The sequence below is a fragment of the Phaseolus vulgaris genome, chromosome 10 (assembly GCF_051622355.1).
Source record: "Phaseolus vulgaris cultivar YP4 chromosome 10, ASM5162235v1, whole genome shotgun sequence".
Taxonomy (NCBI): Eukaryota; Viridiplantae; Streptophyta; class Magnoliopsida; order Fabales; family Fabaceae; genus Phaseolus; species Phaseolus vulgaris.
The window spans coordinates 1537501-1552784 of record NC_143507.1 but is presented as its reverse complement, the minus strand read 5'-3'; positions in this window follow the sequence as shown (position 1 = coordinate 1552784).

Genomic DNA, 15284 nt, shown 5'->3' with positions numbered 1-15284 from the left:
GACTCAATCCTCACAAATGCCTCCAAAGTGATGTGGGAGAAGTTTGGGAGCAAAAGGAATTGATCTTGGCATGGTTGGTGCATAGCCAAGTTCATGATTTTGGTGTTTTGGCTTGATTTTGTAACTTGGTGGTGATTTTGGTGAAAAACGAAAATCATGGTTTTGGAAAACTGGCTGGACTCAATCCTCACAAATGCGTTCCAAGTGATGTGGGAGAATTTTGGGAGCAAAAGGAATTGATCTTGACATGGTTGGTGCATAGCCAAGTTCATGATTTTGTGACTTGGTGGTGATTTTGGTGAAAAACGAAAATCATGGTTTTGGATAAGTTGCGGACTCAATCCTCACAAATGCCTCCAAAGTGATGTGGGAGAAGTTTGGGAGCAAAAGGAATTTATCTTGGCATGGGTGGTGCATACCCAAGTTCTTGATTTGGGTGTTTTGGGTTGATTTTGTGGCTTGGTGGTGATTTTGGTGAAAAACGAAAATAATGGTTTTGGAAAACTGGCTGGACTCAATCCTCACAAATGCCTTCAAAGTGATGTGGGAGAAGTTTGGGAGCAAAAGGAATTGATCTTGGCATGGTTGGTGCATAGCCAAGTTCATGATTTTGGTGTTTTGGCTTGATTTTGTGGCTTGGTGGTGATTTTGGTGAAAAACGAAAATCATGGTTTTGGAAAACTGGCTGGACTCAATCCTCACAAATGCCTCCAAAGTGATGTGGGAGAAGTTTGGGAGCAAAAGGAATTGATCTTGGCATGGTTGGTGCATAGCCAAGTTCATGATTTTGGTGTTTTGGCTTGATTTTGTGGCTTGGTGGTGATTTTGGTGAAAAACGAAAATCATGGTTTTGGAAAAGTGGCTTGACTCAATCCTCACAAATCCCTTCAAAGTGATGTGGGAGAAGTTTGGGAGCAAAAGGAATTGATCTTGGCATGGTTGGTGCATAGCCAAGTTCATGATTTTGGTGTTTTGGTTTGATTTTGTGGCTTGGTGGTGATTTTGGTGAAAAACGAAAATCATGGTTTTGGAAAAGTGGCTGGACTCAATCCTCACAAATGCCTTCAAAGTGATGTGGGAGAAGTTTGGGATCAAAAGGAATTGATCTTGGCATGGTTGGTGCATAGCCAAGTTCATGATTTTGGTGTTTTGGCTTGATTTTGTGGCTTGGTGGTGATTTCGGTGAAAAACGAAAATCATGGTTTTGGAAAACTGGCTGGACTCAATCCTCACAAATGCCTTCAAAGTGATGTGGGAGAAGTTTGGGATCAAAAGGAATTGATCTTGACATGGTTGGTGCATAGCCAATTCATGATTTTGGTGTTTTGGCTTGATTTTGTGGCTTGGTGGTGATTTTGGTGAAAAACGAAAATCATGGTTTTGGAAAACTGGCTGGACTCAATCCTCACAAATGCCTTCAAAGTGATGTGGGAGAAGTTTGGGAGCAAAAGGAATTGATCTTGACATGGTTGGTGCATAGCCAAGTTCATGATTTTGGTGTTTTGGCTTGATTTTGTGACTTGGTGGTGATTTTGGTGAAAAACGAAAATCATGGTTTTGGAAAAATGGCTGGACTCAATCCTCACAAATGCCTCCAAAGTGATGTGGGAGATGTTTGGGATCAAAAGGAATTGATCTTGGCATGGTTGGTGCATAGCCAAGTTCATGATTTTGGTGTTTTGGCTTGATTTTGTGGCTTGGTGGTGATTTTGGTGAAAAACGAAAATCATGGTTTTTGAAAACTGGCTGGACTAAATCCTCACAAATGCCTCGAAAGTGATGTGGGACAAGTTTGGGAGCAAAAGGAATTGATCTTGGCATGGTTGGTGCATAGCCAAGTTCATGATTTTGGTGTTTTGGCTTGATTTTGTGGCTTGGTGGTGATTTTGGTGAAAAACGAAAATCAAGGTTTTGGAAAAATGGCTGGACTCAATCCTCACAAATGCCTTCATAGTGATGTGGGAGAAGTTTGGGATCAAAAGGAATTGATCTTGACATGGTTGGTGCATAGCCAAGTTCATGATTTTGGTGTTTTGGGTTGATTTTGTGGCTTGGTGGTGATTTTGGTGAAATACGAAAATAATGGTTTTGGAAAAGTGGCTTGACTCAATCCTCACAAATCCCTTCAAAGTGATGTGGGAGAAGTTTGGGATCAAAAGGAATTGATCTTGGCATGGTTGGTGCATAGCCAAGTTCATGATTTTGGTGTTTTGGCTTGATTTTGTGGCTTGGTGGTGATTTTCGTGAAAAACGAAAATCATGGTTTTGGAAAACGGGCTGGACTCAATCCTCACAAATGCCTTCAAAGTGATGTGGGAGAAGTTTGGGATCAAAAGGAATTGATCTTGACATGGTTGGTGCATAGCCAAGTTCATGATTTTGGTGTTTTGGCTTGATTTTGTGGCTTGGTGGTGATTTTGGTGAAAAACGAAAATTATGGTTTTGGAAAAGTGGCTGGACTCAATCCTCACAAATGCCTCCAAAGTGATGTGGGAGAAGTTTGGGAGCAAAAGGAATTGATCTTGGTATGGTTGGTGCATAGCCAAGTTCATGATTTTGGTGTTTTGGCTTGATTTTGTGGCTTGGTGGTGATTTTGGTGAAAAACGAAAATCATGGTTTTGGAAAAGTGGCTGGACTCAATCCTCACAAATGCCTGCAAAGTGATGTGGGAGAAGTTTGGGATCAAAAGGAATTCATCTTGGCATCGTTGGTGCATAGCCTAGTTCATGATTTTGGTGTTTTGGCTTGATTTTGTGGCTTGGTGGTGATTTTGGTGAAAAACGAAAATCATGGTTTTGGATAAGTTGCTGGACTCAATCCTCACAATTGCCTTCAAAGTGATGTGGGAGAAGTTTGGGAGCAAAAGGAATTGTTCTTGACATGGTTGGTGCATAGCCAAGTTCATGATTTTGGTGTTTTGGCTTGATTTTGTGACTTGGTGCTGATTTTGGTGAAAAACGAAAATCATGGTTTTGGAAAACTGGCTGGACTCAATCCTCATAAATTCCTCCAAATTGATGTGGGAGATGTTTGGGATCAATAGGAATTGGTCTTGACATGGTTGGTGCATAGCCAAGTTCATGATTTTGGTGTTTTTTCTTGATTTTGTGGCTTGGTGGTGATTTTGGTGAAAAACGAAAATCATGGTTTTGGAAAATTGGCTGGACTCAATCCTCACAAATGCCTCCAAAGTGATGTGGGAGATGTTTGGGATCAAAAGGAATTGATCTTGGCATGGTTGGTACATAGCCAAGTTCATGATTTTGGTGTTTTGGCTTGATTTTGTGGCTTGGTGGGTGATTTTGGTGAAAAACGAAAATCATGGTTTTGGAAAAGTTGCTGGACTCAATCCTCACAAATGCCTCCAAAGTGATGTGGGAGAAGTTTGGGAGCAAAAGGAATTGATCTTGGCATGGTTGGTGCATACCCAAGTTCATGATTTTGGTGTTTTGGCTTGATTTTGTGGCTTGGTGGTGATTTTGGTGAAAAACGAAAATCATGGTTTTGGAAAACTGGCTGGACTCAATCCTCACAAATGCCTCCAAAGTGATGTGGGAGAAGTTTGGGATCAAAAGGAATTGATCTTGACATAGTTGGTGCATAGCCAAGTTCATGATTTTGGTGTTTTGGCTTGATTTTGTGGCTTGGTGGTGATTTTGGTGAAACATGAAAATCATGGTTTTAGATAAGTTGCTGGACTCAATCCTCACAAATACCTCCAAAGTGATGTGGTAGAAGTTTGGGAGCAAAAGGAATTGATCTTGACATGGTTGGTGCATAGCCAAGTTCATGATTTTGTGACTTGGTGGTGATTTTGGTGAAAAACGAAAATCATGGTTTTGGATAAGTTGCTGGACTCAATCCTCACAAATGCCTCCAAAGTGATGTGGGAGAAGTTTGGGAGCAAAAGGAATTGATCTTGGCATGGTTGGTGCATAGCCAAGTTCATGATTTTGGTGTTTCGGCTTGATTTTGTGACTTGGTGGTGATTTTGGTGAAAAACGAAAATCATGGTTTTGGAAAACTGGCTGGACTCAATCCTCACAAATGCCTCCAAAGTGATGTGGGAGATGTTTGGGATCAAAAGGAATTGATCTTGGCATGGTTGGTACATAGCCAAGTTCATGATTTTGGTGTTTTGGCTTGATTTTATGGCTTGGTGGGTGATTTTGGTGAAAAACGAAAATCATGGTTTTGGAAAAGTGGCTGGACTCAATCCTCACAAATGCCTCCAAAGTGATGTGGGAGAAGTTTGGGAGCAAAAGGAATTGATCTTGGCATGGTTGGTTCATACCCAAGTTCATGATTTTGGTGTTTTGGCTTGATTTTGTGGCTTGGTGGTGATTTTGGTGAAAAACGAAAATCATGGTTTTGGAAAACTGGCTGGACTCAATCCTCACAAATGCCTTCAAAGTGATGTTGGAGAAGTTTGGGAGCAAAAGGAATTGATCTTGGCATGGTTGGTGCATAGCCAAGTTCATGATTTTGGTGTTTTGGCTTGATTTTGTAACTTGGTGGTGATTTTGGTGAAAAACGAAAATCATGGTTTTGGAAAACTGGCTGGACTCAATCCCCACAAATTCCTCCAAATTGATGTGGGAGATGTTTGGGATCAATAGGAATTGGTCTTGACATGGTTGGTGCATAGCCAAGTTCATGATTTTGGTGTTTTGGCTTGATTTTGTGACTTGGTGGTGATTTTGGTGAAAAACGAAAATTATGGTTTTGGAAAACTGGCTGGACTCAATCCTCACAAATGCCTGCAAAGTGATGTGGGAGAAGTTTGGGAGCAAAAGGAATTGATCTTGACATGGTTGGTGCATAGCCAAGTTCATGATTTTGTGACTTGGTGGTGATTTTGGTGAAAAACGAAAATCATGGTTTTGGATAAGTTGCTGGACTCAATCCTCACAAATGCCTCCAAAGTGATGTGGGAGAAGTTTGGGAGCAAAAGGAATTGATCTTGGCATGGTTGGTGCATAGCCAAGTTCATGATTTTGGTGTTTTGGCTTGATTTTGTGACTTGGTGGTGATTTTGGTGAAAAACGAAAATCATGGTTTTGGAAAACTGGCTGGACTCAATCCCCACAAATTCCTCCAAATTGATGTGGGAGATGTTTGGGATCAATAGGAATTGGTCTTGACATGGTTGGTGCATAGCCAAGTTCATGATTTTGGTGTTTTGGCTTGATTTTGTGACTTGGTGGTGATTTTGGTGAAAAACGAAAATCATGGTTTTGGAAAACTGGCTGGACTCAATCCTCACAAATGCCTTCAAAGTGATGTGGGAGAAGTTTGGGAGCAAAAGGAATTGATCTTGGCATGGTTGGTGCATACCCAAGTTCATGATTTTGGTGTTTTGGCTTGATTTTGTGGCTTGGTGGTGATTTTGGTGAAAAACGAAAATCATGGTTTTGGAAAACTGGCTGGACTCAATCCTCACAAATGCCTCCAAAGTGATGTGGGAGAAGTTTGGGATCAAAAGGAATTGATCTTGACATAGTTGGTGCATAGCCAAGTTCATGATTTTGGTGTTTTGGCTTGATTTTGTGGCTTGGTGGTGATTTTGGTGAAACATGAAAATCATGGTTTTAGATAAGTTGCTGGACTCAATCCTCACAAATACCTCCAAAGTGATGTGGTAGAAGTTTGGGAGCAAAAGGAATTGATCTTGACATGGTTGGTGCATAGCCAAGTTCATGATTTTGTGACTTGGTGGTGATTTTGGTGAAAAACGAAAATCATGGTTTTGGATAAGTTGCTGGACTCAATCCTCACAAATGCCTCCAAAGTGATGTGGGAGAAGTTTGGGAGCAAAAGGAATTGATCTTGGCATGGTTGGTGCATAGCCAAGTTCATGATTTTGGTGTTTTGGCTTGATTTTGTGACTTGGTGGTGATTTTGGTGAAAAACGAAAATCATGGTTTTGGAAAACTGGCTGGACTCAATCCCCACAAATTCCTCCAAATTGATGTGGGAGATGTTTGGGATCAATAGGAATTGGTCTTGACATGGTTGGTGCATAGCCAAGTTCATGATTTTGGTGTTTTGGCTTGATTTTGTGACTTGGTGGTGATTTTGGTGAAAAACGAAAATCATGGTTTTGGAAAACTGGCTGGACTCAATCCTCACAAATGCCTTCAAAGTGATGTGGGAGAAGTTTGGGAGCAAAAGGAATTGATCTTGGCATGGTTGGTGCATACCCAAGTTCATGATTTTGGTGTTTTGGCTTGATTTTGTGGCTTGGTGGTGATTTTGGTGAAAAACGAAAATCATGGTTTTGGAAAACTGGCTGGACTCAATCCTCACAAATGCCTCCAAAGTGATGTGGGAGAAGTTTGGGAGCAAAAGGAATTGATCTTGACATGGTTGGTGCATAACCAAGTTCATATGAGAAGATATTCCTTGATGAATTGTCATTTATTTGTTTTGATTTGATCTGGAAATTGATTGTGTCTATAATTTTTTATATTTGAATTTGGAAGCATCATAAGTTTCTAATTTGATCTGTTGTTTAGTGAATTAAGCTATTTGATATTTAAATTCAAATATATTCATTTACTTTGCTTGAGGACAAGCAAGATTCTAAGTTGGAGAGAGTGATAAGTGTCTAATTTCAGTAATATTTCATATTAAAATATAGGCACTTATGAGGATTTATTGCTAATTTACATATAAAATAATCCCTAATTTATGAATTTACACCTTTTTACATTTTTTATGATCTTTATTTGAATAAGAGTATTTTATTCCCAAATTTGGTGTTAATTGCAGATTTCTAAGGAAGATTGGAGATTTGGATTAAAGATGAATGATTTGAGCTAAAAAGATAAAGATAGAAGGTCCCAGAATGGAAAAAGATGCAAAGGAAGATTGGGCATTTTTTTATGTTTTATCATTTAGCCCATTAGCGCGACACAATAAACAACCTAACCCTAGAAAACTAGGATAAATAGAGGGCTAGAGGCTCAACCTTAGTGTGCCAGATTGAGAGGAAAACACCATAGAGTGAATTGTAACCCAATTGGGAGAATGGAAGGTGATAGAAGTATGCGTGGCTAATTCTACCATTTGGGATTGAGAGTAATCTGCTCAAACTCTTATGTATTGAGGTGATATTTTATATATTAATATTCAGTTCTTGATTGATTATTGGTATTGTTGTTTTACTTTTAATTTTCCGTGACAAATTGAGAATCTTAAATCTGACCGGGAGGTATTTTTAGGGTTCGGACCTAAACAATAATACTTAACATATTTGAGTGCTAGGAATAGACTTGAAATGTTAATTGCTGTTAAACGTCTGAGCTTTGTTCTAAGTTATTCTTATAATTATGCGAGGGATCGATAGTTAGGGGACATTCTTAAGGATTTTATATGCGAGGAATCGATATAAATGATTTTTATACGGACATCAATTTCAATCAAAGAACTTAATATTGACATGCTAATCAAAATACTTGAGAGTGAGACACGAAAATCATGGTTTTGGATAAGTTGCTGGACTCAATCCTCACAAATACCTCCAAAGTGATGTGGGAGAAGTTTGGGAGCAAAAGGAATTGGTCTTGACATGGTTGGTGCATAGCCAAGTTCATGATTTTGTGACTTGGTGGTGATTTTGGTGAAAAACGAAAATCATGGTTTTGGATAAGTTGCTGGACTCAATCCTCACAAATGCCTCCAAAGTGATGTGGGAGAAGTTTGGGAGGAAAAGGAATTGATCTTGGCATGGTTGGTGCATAGCCAAGTTCATGATTTTGGTGTTTCGGCTTGATTTTGTGACTTGGTGGTGATTTTGGTGAAAAACGAAAATCATGGTTTTGGAAAACTGGCTGGACTCAATCCTCACAAATGCCTCCAAAGTGATGTGGGAGAAGTTTGGGAGCAAAAGGAATTGATCTTGACATGGTTGGTGCATAACCAAGTTCATGATTTTGTGACTTGGTGGTGATTTTGGTGAAAAACGAAAATCATGGTTTTGGATAAGTTGCTGGACTCAATCCTCACAAATGCCTCCAAAGTGATGTGGGAGAAGTTTGGGAGCAAAAGGAATTGATCTTGGCATGGTTGGTGCATAGCCAAGTTCATGATTTTGGTGTTTCGGCTTGATTTTGTGACTTGGTGGTGATTTTGGTGAAAAACGAAAATCATGGTTTTGGAAAACTGGCTGGACTCAATCCTCACAAATGCCTCCAAAGTGATGTGGGAGATGTTTGGGATCAAAAGGAATTGATCTTGGCATGGTTGGTACATAGCCAAGTTCATGATTTTGGTGTTTTGTCTTGATTTTGTGGCTTGGTGGGTGATTTTGGTGAAAAACGAAAATCATGGTTTTGGAAAAGTGGCTGGACTCAATCCTCACAAATGCCTCCAAAGTGATGTGGGAGAAGTTTGGGAGCAAAAGGAATTGATCTTGGTATGGTTGGTGCATAGCCAAGTTCATGATTTTGGTGTTTTGGCTTGATTTTGTGGCTTGGTGGTGATTTTGGTGAAAAACGAAAATCATGGTTTTGGAAAACTGGCTGGACTCAATCCTCACAAATGCCTTCAAAGTGATGTTGGAGAAGTTTGGGAGCAAAAGGAATTGATCTTGGCATGGTTGGTGCATAGCCAAGTTTATGATTTTGGTGTTTTGGCTTGATTTTGTGACTTGGTGGTGATTTTGGTGAAAAACGAAAATCATGGTTTTGGAAAACTGGTTGGACTAAATCCTCACAAATGCCTTCAAAGTGATGTGGGAGAAGTTTGAGATCAAAAGGAATTGATCTTGGCATGGTTGGTGCATAGCCAAGTTCATGATTTTGGTGTTTTGGCTTGATTTTTTGGCTTGGTGGTGATTTTGGTGAAACACGAAAATCATGGTTTTGGATAAGTTGCTGGACTCAATCCTCACAAATACCTCCAAAGTGATGTGGGAGAAGTTTGGGAGCAAAAGGAATTGATCTTGACATGGTTGGTGCATAGCCAAGTTCATGATTTTGTGACTTGGTGGTGATTTTGGTGATAAACGAAAATCATGGTTTTGGATAAGTTGCTGGACTCAATCCTCACAAATGCCTCCAAAGTGATGTGGGAGAAGTTTGGGAGCAAAAGGAATTGATCTTGGCATGGTTGGTGCATAGCCAAGTTCATGATTTTGGTGTTTCGGCTTGATTTTGTGACTTGGTGGTGATTTTGGTGAAAAACGAAAATCATGGTTTTGGAAAACTGGCTGGACTCAATCCTCACAAATGCCTCCAAAGTGATGTGGGAGATGTTTGGGATCAAAAGGAATTGATCTTGGCATGGTTGGTACATAGCCAAGTTCATGATTTTGGTGTTTTGGCTTGATTTTATGGCTTGGTGGGTGATTTTGGTGAAAAACGAAAATCATGGTTTTGGAAAAGTGGCTGGACTCAATCCTCACAAATGCCTCCAAAGTGATGTGGGAGAAGTTTGGGAGCAAAAGGAATTGATCTTGGCATGGTTGGTTCATACCCAAGTTCATGATTTTGGTGTTTTGGCTTGATTTTGTGGCTTGGTGGTGATTTTGGTGAAAAACGAAAATCATGGTTTTGGAAAACTGGCTGGACTCAATCCTCACAAATGCCTTCAAAGTGATGTTGGAGAAGTTTGGGAGCAAAAGGAATTGATCTTGGCATGGTTGGTGCATAGCCAAGTTCATGATTTTGGTGTTTTGGCTTGATTTTGTAACTTGGTGGTGATTTTGGTGAAAAACGAAAATCATGGTTTTGGAAAACTGGCTGGACTCAATCCTCACAAATTCCTCCAAATTGATGTGGGAGATGTTTGGGATCAATAGGAATTGGTCTTGACATGGTTGGTGCATAGCCAAGTTCATGATTTTGGTGTTTTGGCTTGATTTTGTGGCTTGGTGGTGATTTTGGTGAAAAACGAAAATCATGGTTTTGGAAAACTGGCTGGACTAAATCCTCACAAATGCCTTCAAAGTGATGTGGGAGATGTTTGGGAGCAAAAGGAATTGATCTTGGCATGGTTGGTTCATACCCAAGTTCATGATTTTGGTGTTTTGGCTTGATTTTGTGGCTTGGTGGTGATTTTGGTGAAAAACGAAAATCATGGTTTTGAAAACTGGCTGGACTCAATCCTCACAAATGCCTTCAAAATGATGTTGGAGAAGTTTGGGAGCAAAAGGAATTGATCTTGGCATGGTTGGTGCATAGCCAAGTTCATTATTTTGGTGTTTTGGCTTGATTTTGGAACTTGGTGGTGATTTTGGTGAAAAACGAAAATCATGGTTTTGGAAAACTGGCTGGACTCAATCCTCACAAATTCCTCCAAATTGATGTGGGAGATGTTTGGGATCAATAGGAATTGGTCTTGACATGGTTGGTGCATAGCCAAGTTCATGATTTTGGTGTTTTGGCTTGATTTTGTGGCTTGGTGGTGATTTTGGTGAAAAACGAAAATCATGGTTTTGGAAAACTGGCTGGACTAAATCCTCACAAATGCCTTCAAAGTGATGTGGGAGAAGTTTGGGATCAAAAGGAATTGATCTTGGCATGGTTGGTGCATAGCCAAGTTCATGATTTTGGTGTTTTGGCTTGATTTTGTGGCTTGGTGGTGATTTTGGTGAAACACGAAAATCATGGTTTTGGATAAGTTGCTGGACTCAATCCTCACAAATACCTCCAAAGTGATGTGGGAGAAGTTTGGGAGCAAAAGGAATTGATCTTGACATGGTTGGTGCATAGCCAAGTTCATGATTTTGGTGTTTTGGTTTGATTTTGTGGCTTGGTGGTGATTTTGGTGAAAAACGAAAATCATGGTTTTGGATAAGTTGCTGGACTCAATCCTCACAAATGCCTCCAAAGTGATGTGGGAGAAGTTTGGGAGCAAAAGGAATTGATCTTGGCATGGTTGGTGCATAGCCAAGTTCAAGATTTTGGTGTTTCGGCTTGATTTTGTGACTTGGTGGTGATTTTGGTGAAAAACGAAAATCATGGTTTTGGAAGACTGGCTGGACTCAATCCTCACAAATGCCTCCAAAGTGATGTGGGAGATGTTTGGGATCAAAAGGAATTGATCTTGGCATGGTTGGTACATAGCCAAGTTCATGATTTTGGTGTTTTGGCTTGATTTTGTGGCTTGGTGGGTGATTTTGGTGAAAAACGAAAATCATGGTTTTGGAAAAGTGGCTGGACTCAATCCTCACAAATGCCTCCAAAGTGATGTGGGAGAAGTTTGGGAGCAAAAGGAATTGATCTTGGCATGGTTGGTGCATACCCAAGTTCATGATTTTGGTGTTTTGGCTTGATTTTGTGGCTTGGTGGTGATTTTGGTGAAAAACGAAAATCATGGTTTTGGAAAACTGGCTGGACTCAATCCTCACAAATGCCTTCAAAGTGATGTTGGAGAAGTTTGGGAGCAAAAGGAATTGATCTTGGCATGGTTGGTGCATAGCCAAGTTCATGATTTTGGTGTTTTGGCTTGATTTTGTGACTTGGTGGTGATTTTGGTGAAAAACGAAAATCATGGTTTTGGAAAACTGGCTGGACTCAATCCTCACAAATTCCTCCAAATTGATGTGGGAGATGTTTGGGATCAATAGGAATTGGTCTTGACATGGTTGGTGCATAGCCAAGTTCATGATTTTGGTGTTTTGGCTTGAATTTGTGGCTTGGTGGTGATTTTGGTGAAAAACGAAAATCATGATTTTGGAAAACTGGCTGGACTCAATCCTCACAAATGCCTCCAAAGTGATGTGGGAGAAGTTTGGGATCAAAAGGAATTGATCTTGACATGGTTGGTGCATAGCCAAGTTCATGATTTTGGTGTTTTGGCTTGATTTTGTGGCTTGGTGGTGATTTTGGTGAAAAACGAAAATCATGGTTTTGGAAAACTGGCTGGACTAAATCCTCACAAATGCCTTCAAAGTGATGTGGGAGAAGTTTGGGATCAAAAGGAATTGATCTTGGCATGGTTGGTGCATAGCCAAGTTCATGATTTTGGTGTTTTGGCTTGATTTTGTGGCTTGGTGGTGATTTTGGCGAAACACGAAAATCATGGTTTTGGATAAGTTGCTGGACTCAATCCTCACAAATACCTCCAAAGTGATGTGGGAGAAGTTTGGGAGCAAAAGGAATTGATCTTGACATGGTTGGTGCATAGCCAAGTTCATGATTTTGTGACTTGGTGGTGATTTTGGTGAAAAACGAAAATCATGGTTTTGGATAAGTTGCTGGACTCAATCCTCACAAATGCCTCCAAAGTGATGTGGGAGAAGTTTGGGAGCAAAAGGAATTGATCTTGGCATGGTTGGTGCATAGCCAAGTTCATGATTTTGGTGTTTTGGCTTGATTTTGTTGCTTGGTGGTGATTTTGGTGAAAAACTAAAATCATGGTTTTGGAAAACTGGCTGGACTCAATCCTCACAAATGCTTTCAAAGTCATGTGGGAGAAGTTTGGGGGCAAAAGGAATTGATCTTGACATGGTTGGTGCATAGCCAAGTTCATGATTTTGGTGTTTTGGCTTGATTTTGTGACTGGGTGGTGATTTTGGTGAAAAACGAAAATCATGGTTTTGGATAAGTTGCTGGACTCAATCCTCACAAATACCTCCAAAGTGATGTGGGAGAAGTTTGGGAGCAAAAGGAATTGATCTTGGCATGGTTGGTGCATAGCCAAGTTCATGATTTTGGTGTTTTGGCTTGATTTTGTGGCTTTGTGGTGATTTTGGTGAAAAACGAAAATCATGATTTTGGAAAACTGGCTGGACTCAATCCTCACAAATGCCTTCAAAGTGATGTTGGAGAAGTTTGGGAGCAAAAGGAATTGATCTTGGCATGGTTGGTGCATAGCCAAGTTCATGATTTTGGTGTTTTGGCTTGATTTTGTGACTTGGTGGTGATTTTGGTGAAAAACGAAAATCATGGTTTTGGAAAACTGGCTGGACTCAATCCTCACAAATTCCTCCAAATTGATGTGGGAGATGTTTGGGATCAATAAGAATTGGTCTTGACATGGTTGGTGCATAGCCAAGTTCATGATTTTGGTGTTTTGGCTTTATTTTGTGACTTGGTGGTGATTTTGGTGAAAAACGAAAATCATGGTTTAGGAAAAGTGGCTGGACTCAATCCTCACAAATGCCTTCAAAGTGATGTGGGAGAAGTTTGGGATCAAAAGGAATTCATCTTGAAATGGTTGGTGCATAGCCAAGTTCATGATTTTGGTGTTTTGGCTTGATTTTGTGGCTTGGTGGTGATTTTGGTGAAAAACGAAAATCATGGTTTTGGAAAACTGGCTGGACTCAATCCTCACAAATGCCTTCAAAGTGATGTGGGAGAAGTTTGGGAACAAAAGGAATTGATCTTGACATGGTTGGTGCATAGCCAAGTTCATGATTTTGGTGTTTTGGCTTGATTTTGTGGCTTGGTGGTGATTTTGGTGAAAACCGAAAATCATGGTTTTGGAAAACTGGCTGGACTCAATCCTCACAAATGCCTTCAAAGTTATGTGGGAGAAGTTTGGGATCAAAAGGAATTGATTATGACATGGTTGGTGCATAGCCAAGTTCATGATTTTGGTGTTTTGGCTTGATTTTGTGGCTTGGCGGTGATTTTGGTGAAAAACGAAAATCATGGTTTTGGAAAACTGGCTGGACTCAATCCTCACAAATGCCTTCAAAGTGATGTGGGAGAAGTTTGGGAGCAAAAGGAATTGATCTTGACATGGTTGGTGCATAGCCAAGTTCATGGTTTTGGTGTTTTGGCTTGATTTTGTGGCTTGGTGGTGATTTTGGTGAAAAACGAAAAATCATGGTTTTGGAAAACTGGCTGGATTCAATCCTCACAAATGCCTCCAAAGTGATGTGGGAGAAGTTTGGGATCAAAAGGAATTATCTTGACATGGTTGGTGCATAGCCAAGTTCATGATTTTGTGACTTGGTGGTGATTTTGGTGAAAAACGAAAATGTTGGTTTTGGAAAACTGGCTGGACTCAATCCTCACAAATGCCTTCAAAGTGATGTGGGAGAAGTTTGGGATCAAAAGGAATTGATCTTGACATGGTTGGTGCATAGCCAAGTTCATGATTTTGGTGTTTTGGCTTGATTTTGTGGCTTGGTGGTGATTTTGGTGAAAAACAAAAAACAAGGTTTTGGGAAACTGGCTGGACTCAATCCTCACAAATGCCTTCAAAGTGATGTGGGAGAAGTTTGGGATCAAAAGGAATTGATCTTGACATGGTTGGTGCATAGCCAAGTTCATGATTTTGATGTTTTGGCTTGATTTTGTGGCTTGGTGGTGGTTTTGGTGAAAAACGAAAATTATGGTTTTGGAAAACTGGCTGGACTCAATCCTCACAAATGCCTTCAAAGTGATGTGGGAGAAGTTTGGGAGCAAAAGGAATTGATCTTGACATGGTTGGTGCATAGCCAAGTTCATGATTTTGTGGGTTGGTGGTGATTTTGGTGAAAAACGAAAATGTTGGTTTTGGAAAACTGGCTGGACTCAATCCTCACAAATGCCTTCAAAGTGATGTGGGAGATGTTTGGGATCAAAAGGAATTGATCTTGACATGGTTGGTGCATAGCCAAGTTCATGATTTTGGATTTTTGGCTTGATTTTGTGGCTTGGCGGTGATTTTGGTGAAAAACGAAAATGTTGGTTTTGGAAAACTGGCTGGACTCAATCCTCACAAATGCCTTCAAAGTGATGTGGGAGAAGTTTGGGATCAAAAGGAATTGATCTTGACATGGTTGGTGCATAGCCAAGTTCATGATTTTGGTGTTTTGGCTTGATTTTGTGGCTTGGTGGTGATTTTGGTGAAAAACGAAAATCATGGTTTTTGAAAACTGGCTGGACTCAATCCTCACAAATGCCTCCAATGTGATGTGGGAGAAGTGTGGGATCAAAAGGAATTGATCTTGGCATGGTTGGTGCATAGCCAAGTTCCATGATTTTGGTTTTTTGGCTTGATTTTGTGACTTGGTGGTGACTTTGGTGAAAAACGAAAATCATGGTTTTGGAGAACTGGCTGGACTCAATCCTCACAAATGCCTTCAAAGTGATGTGGGAGAAGTTTGGGATCAAAAGGAATTGATCTTGGCATGGTTGGTGCATAGCCAAGTTCCATGATTTTGGTTTTTTAGCTTGATTTTGTGACTTGGTGGTGATTTTGGTGAAAAACGAAAATCATGGTTTTTGAAAACTGGCTGGACTCAATCCTCACAAATGCCTCCAAAGTGATGTGGGAGAAGTTTGGGATCAAAAGGAATTGATCTTGGTATGGTTGGTGCATAGCCAAGTTCCAAGATTTT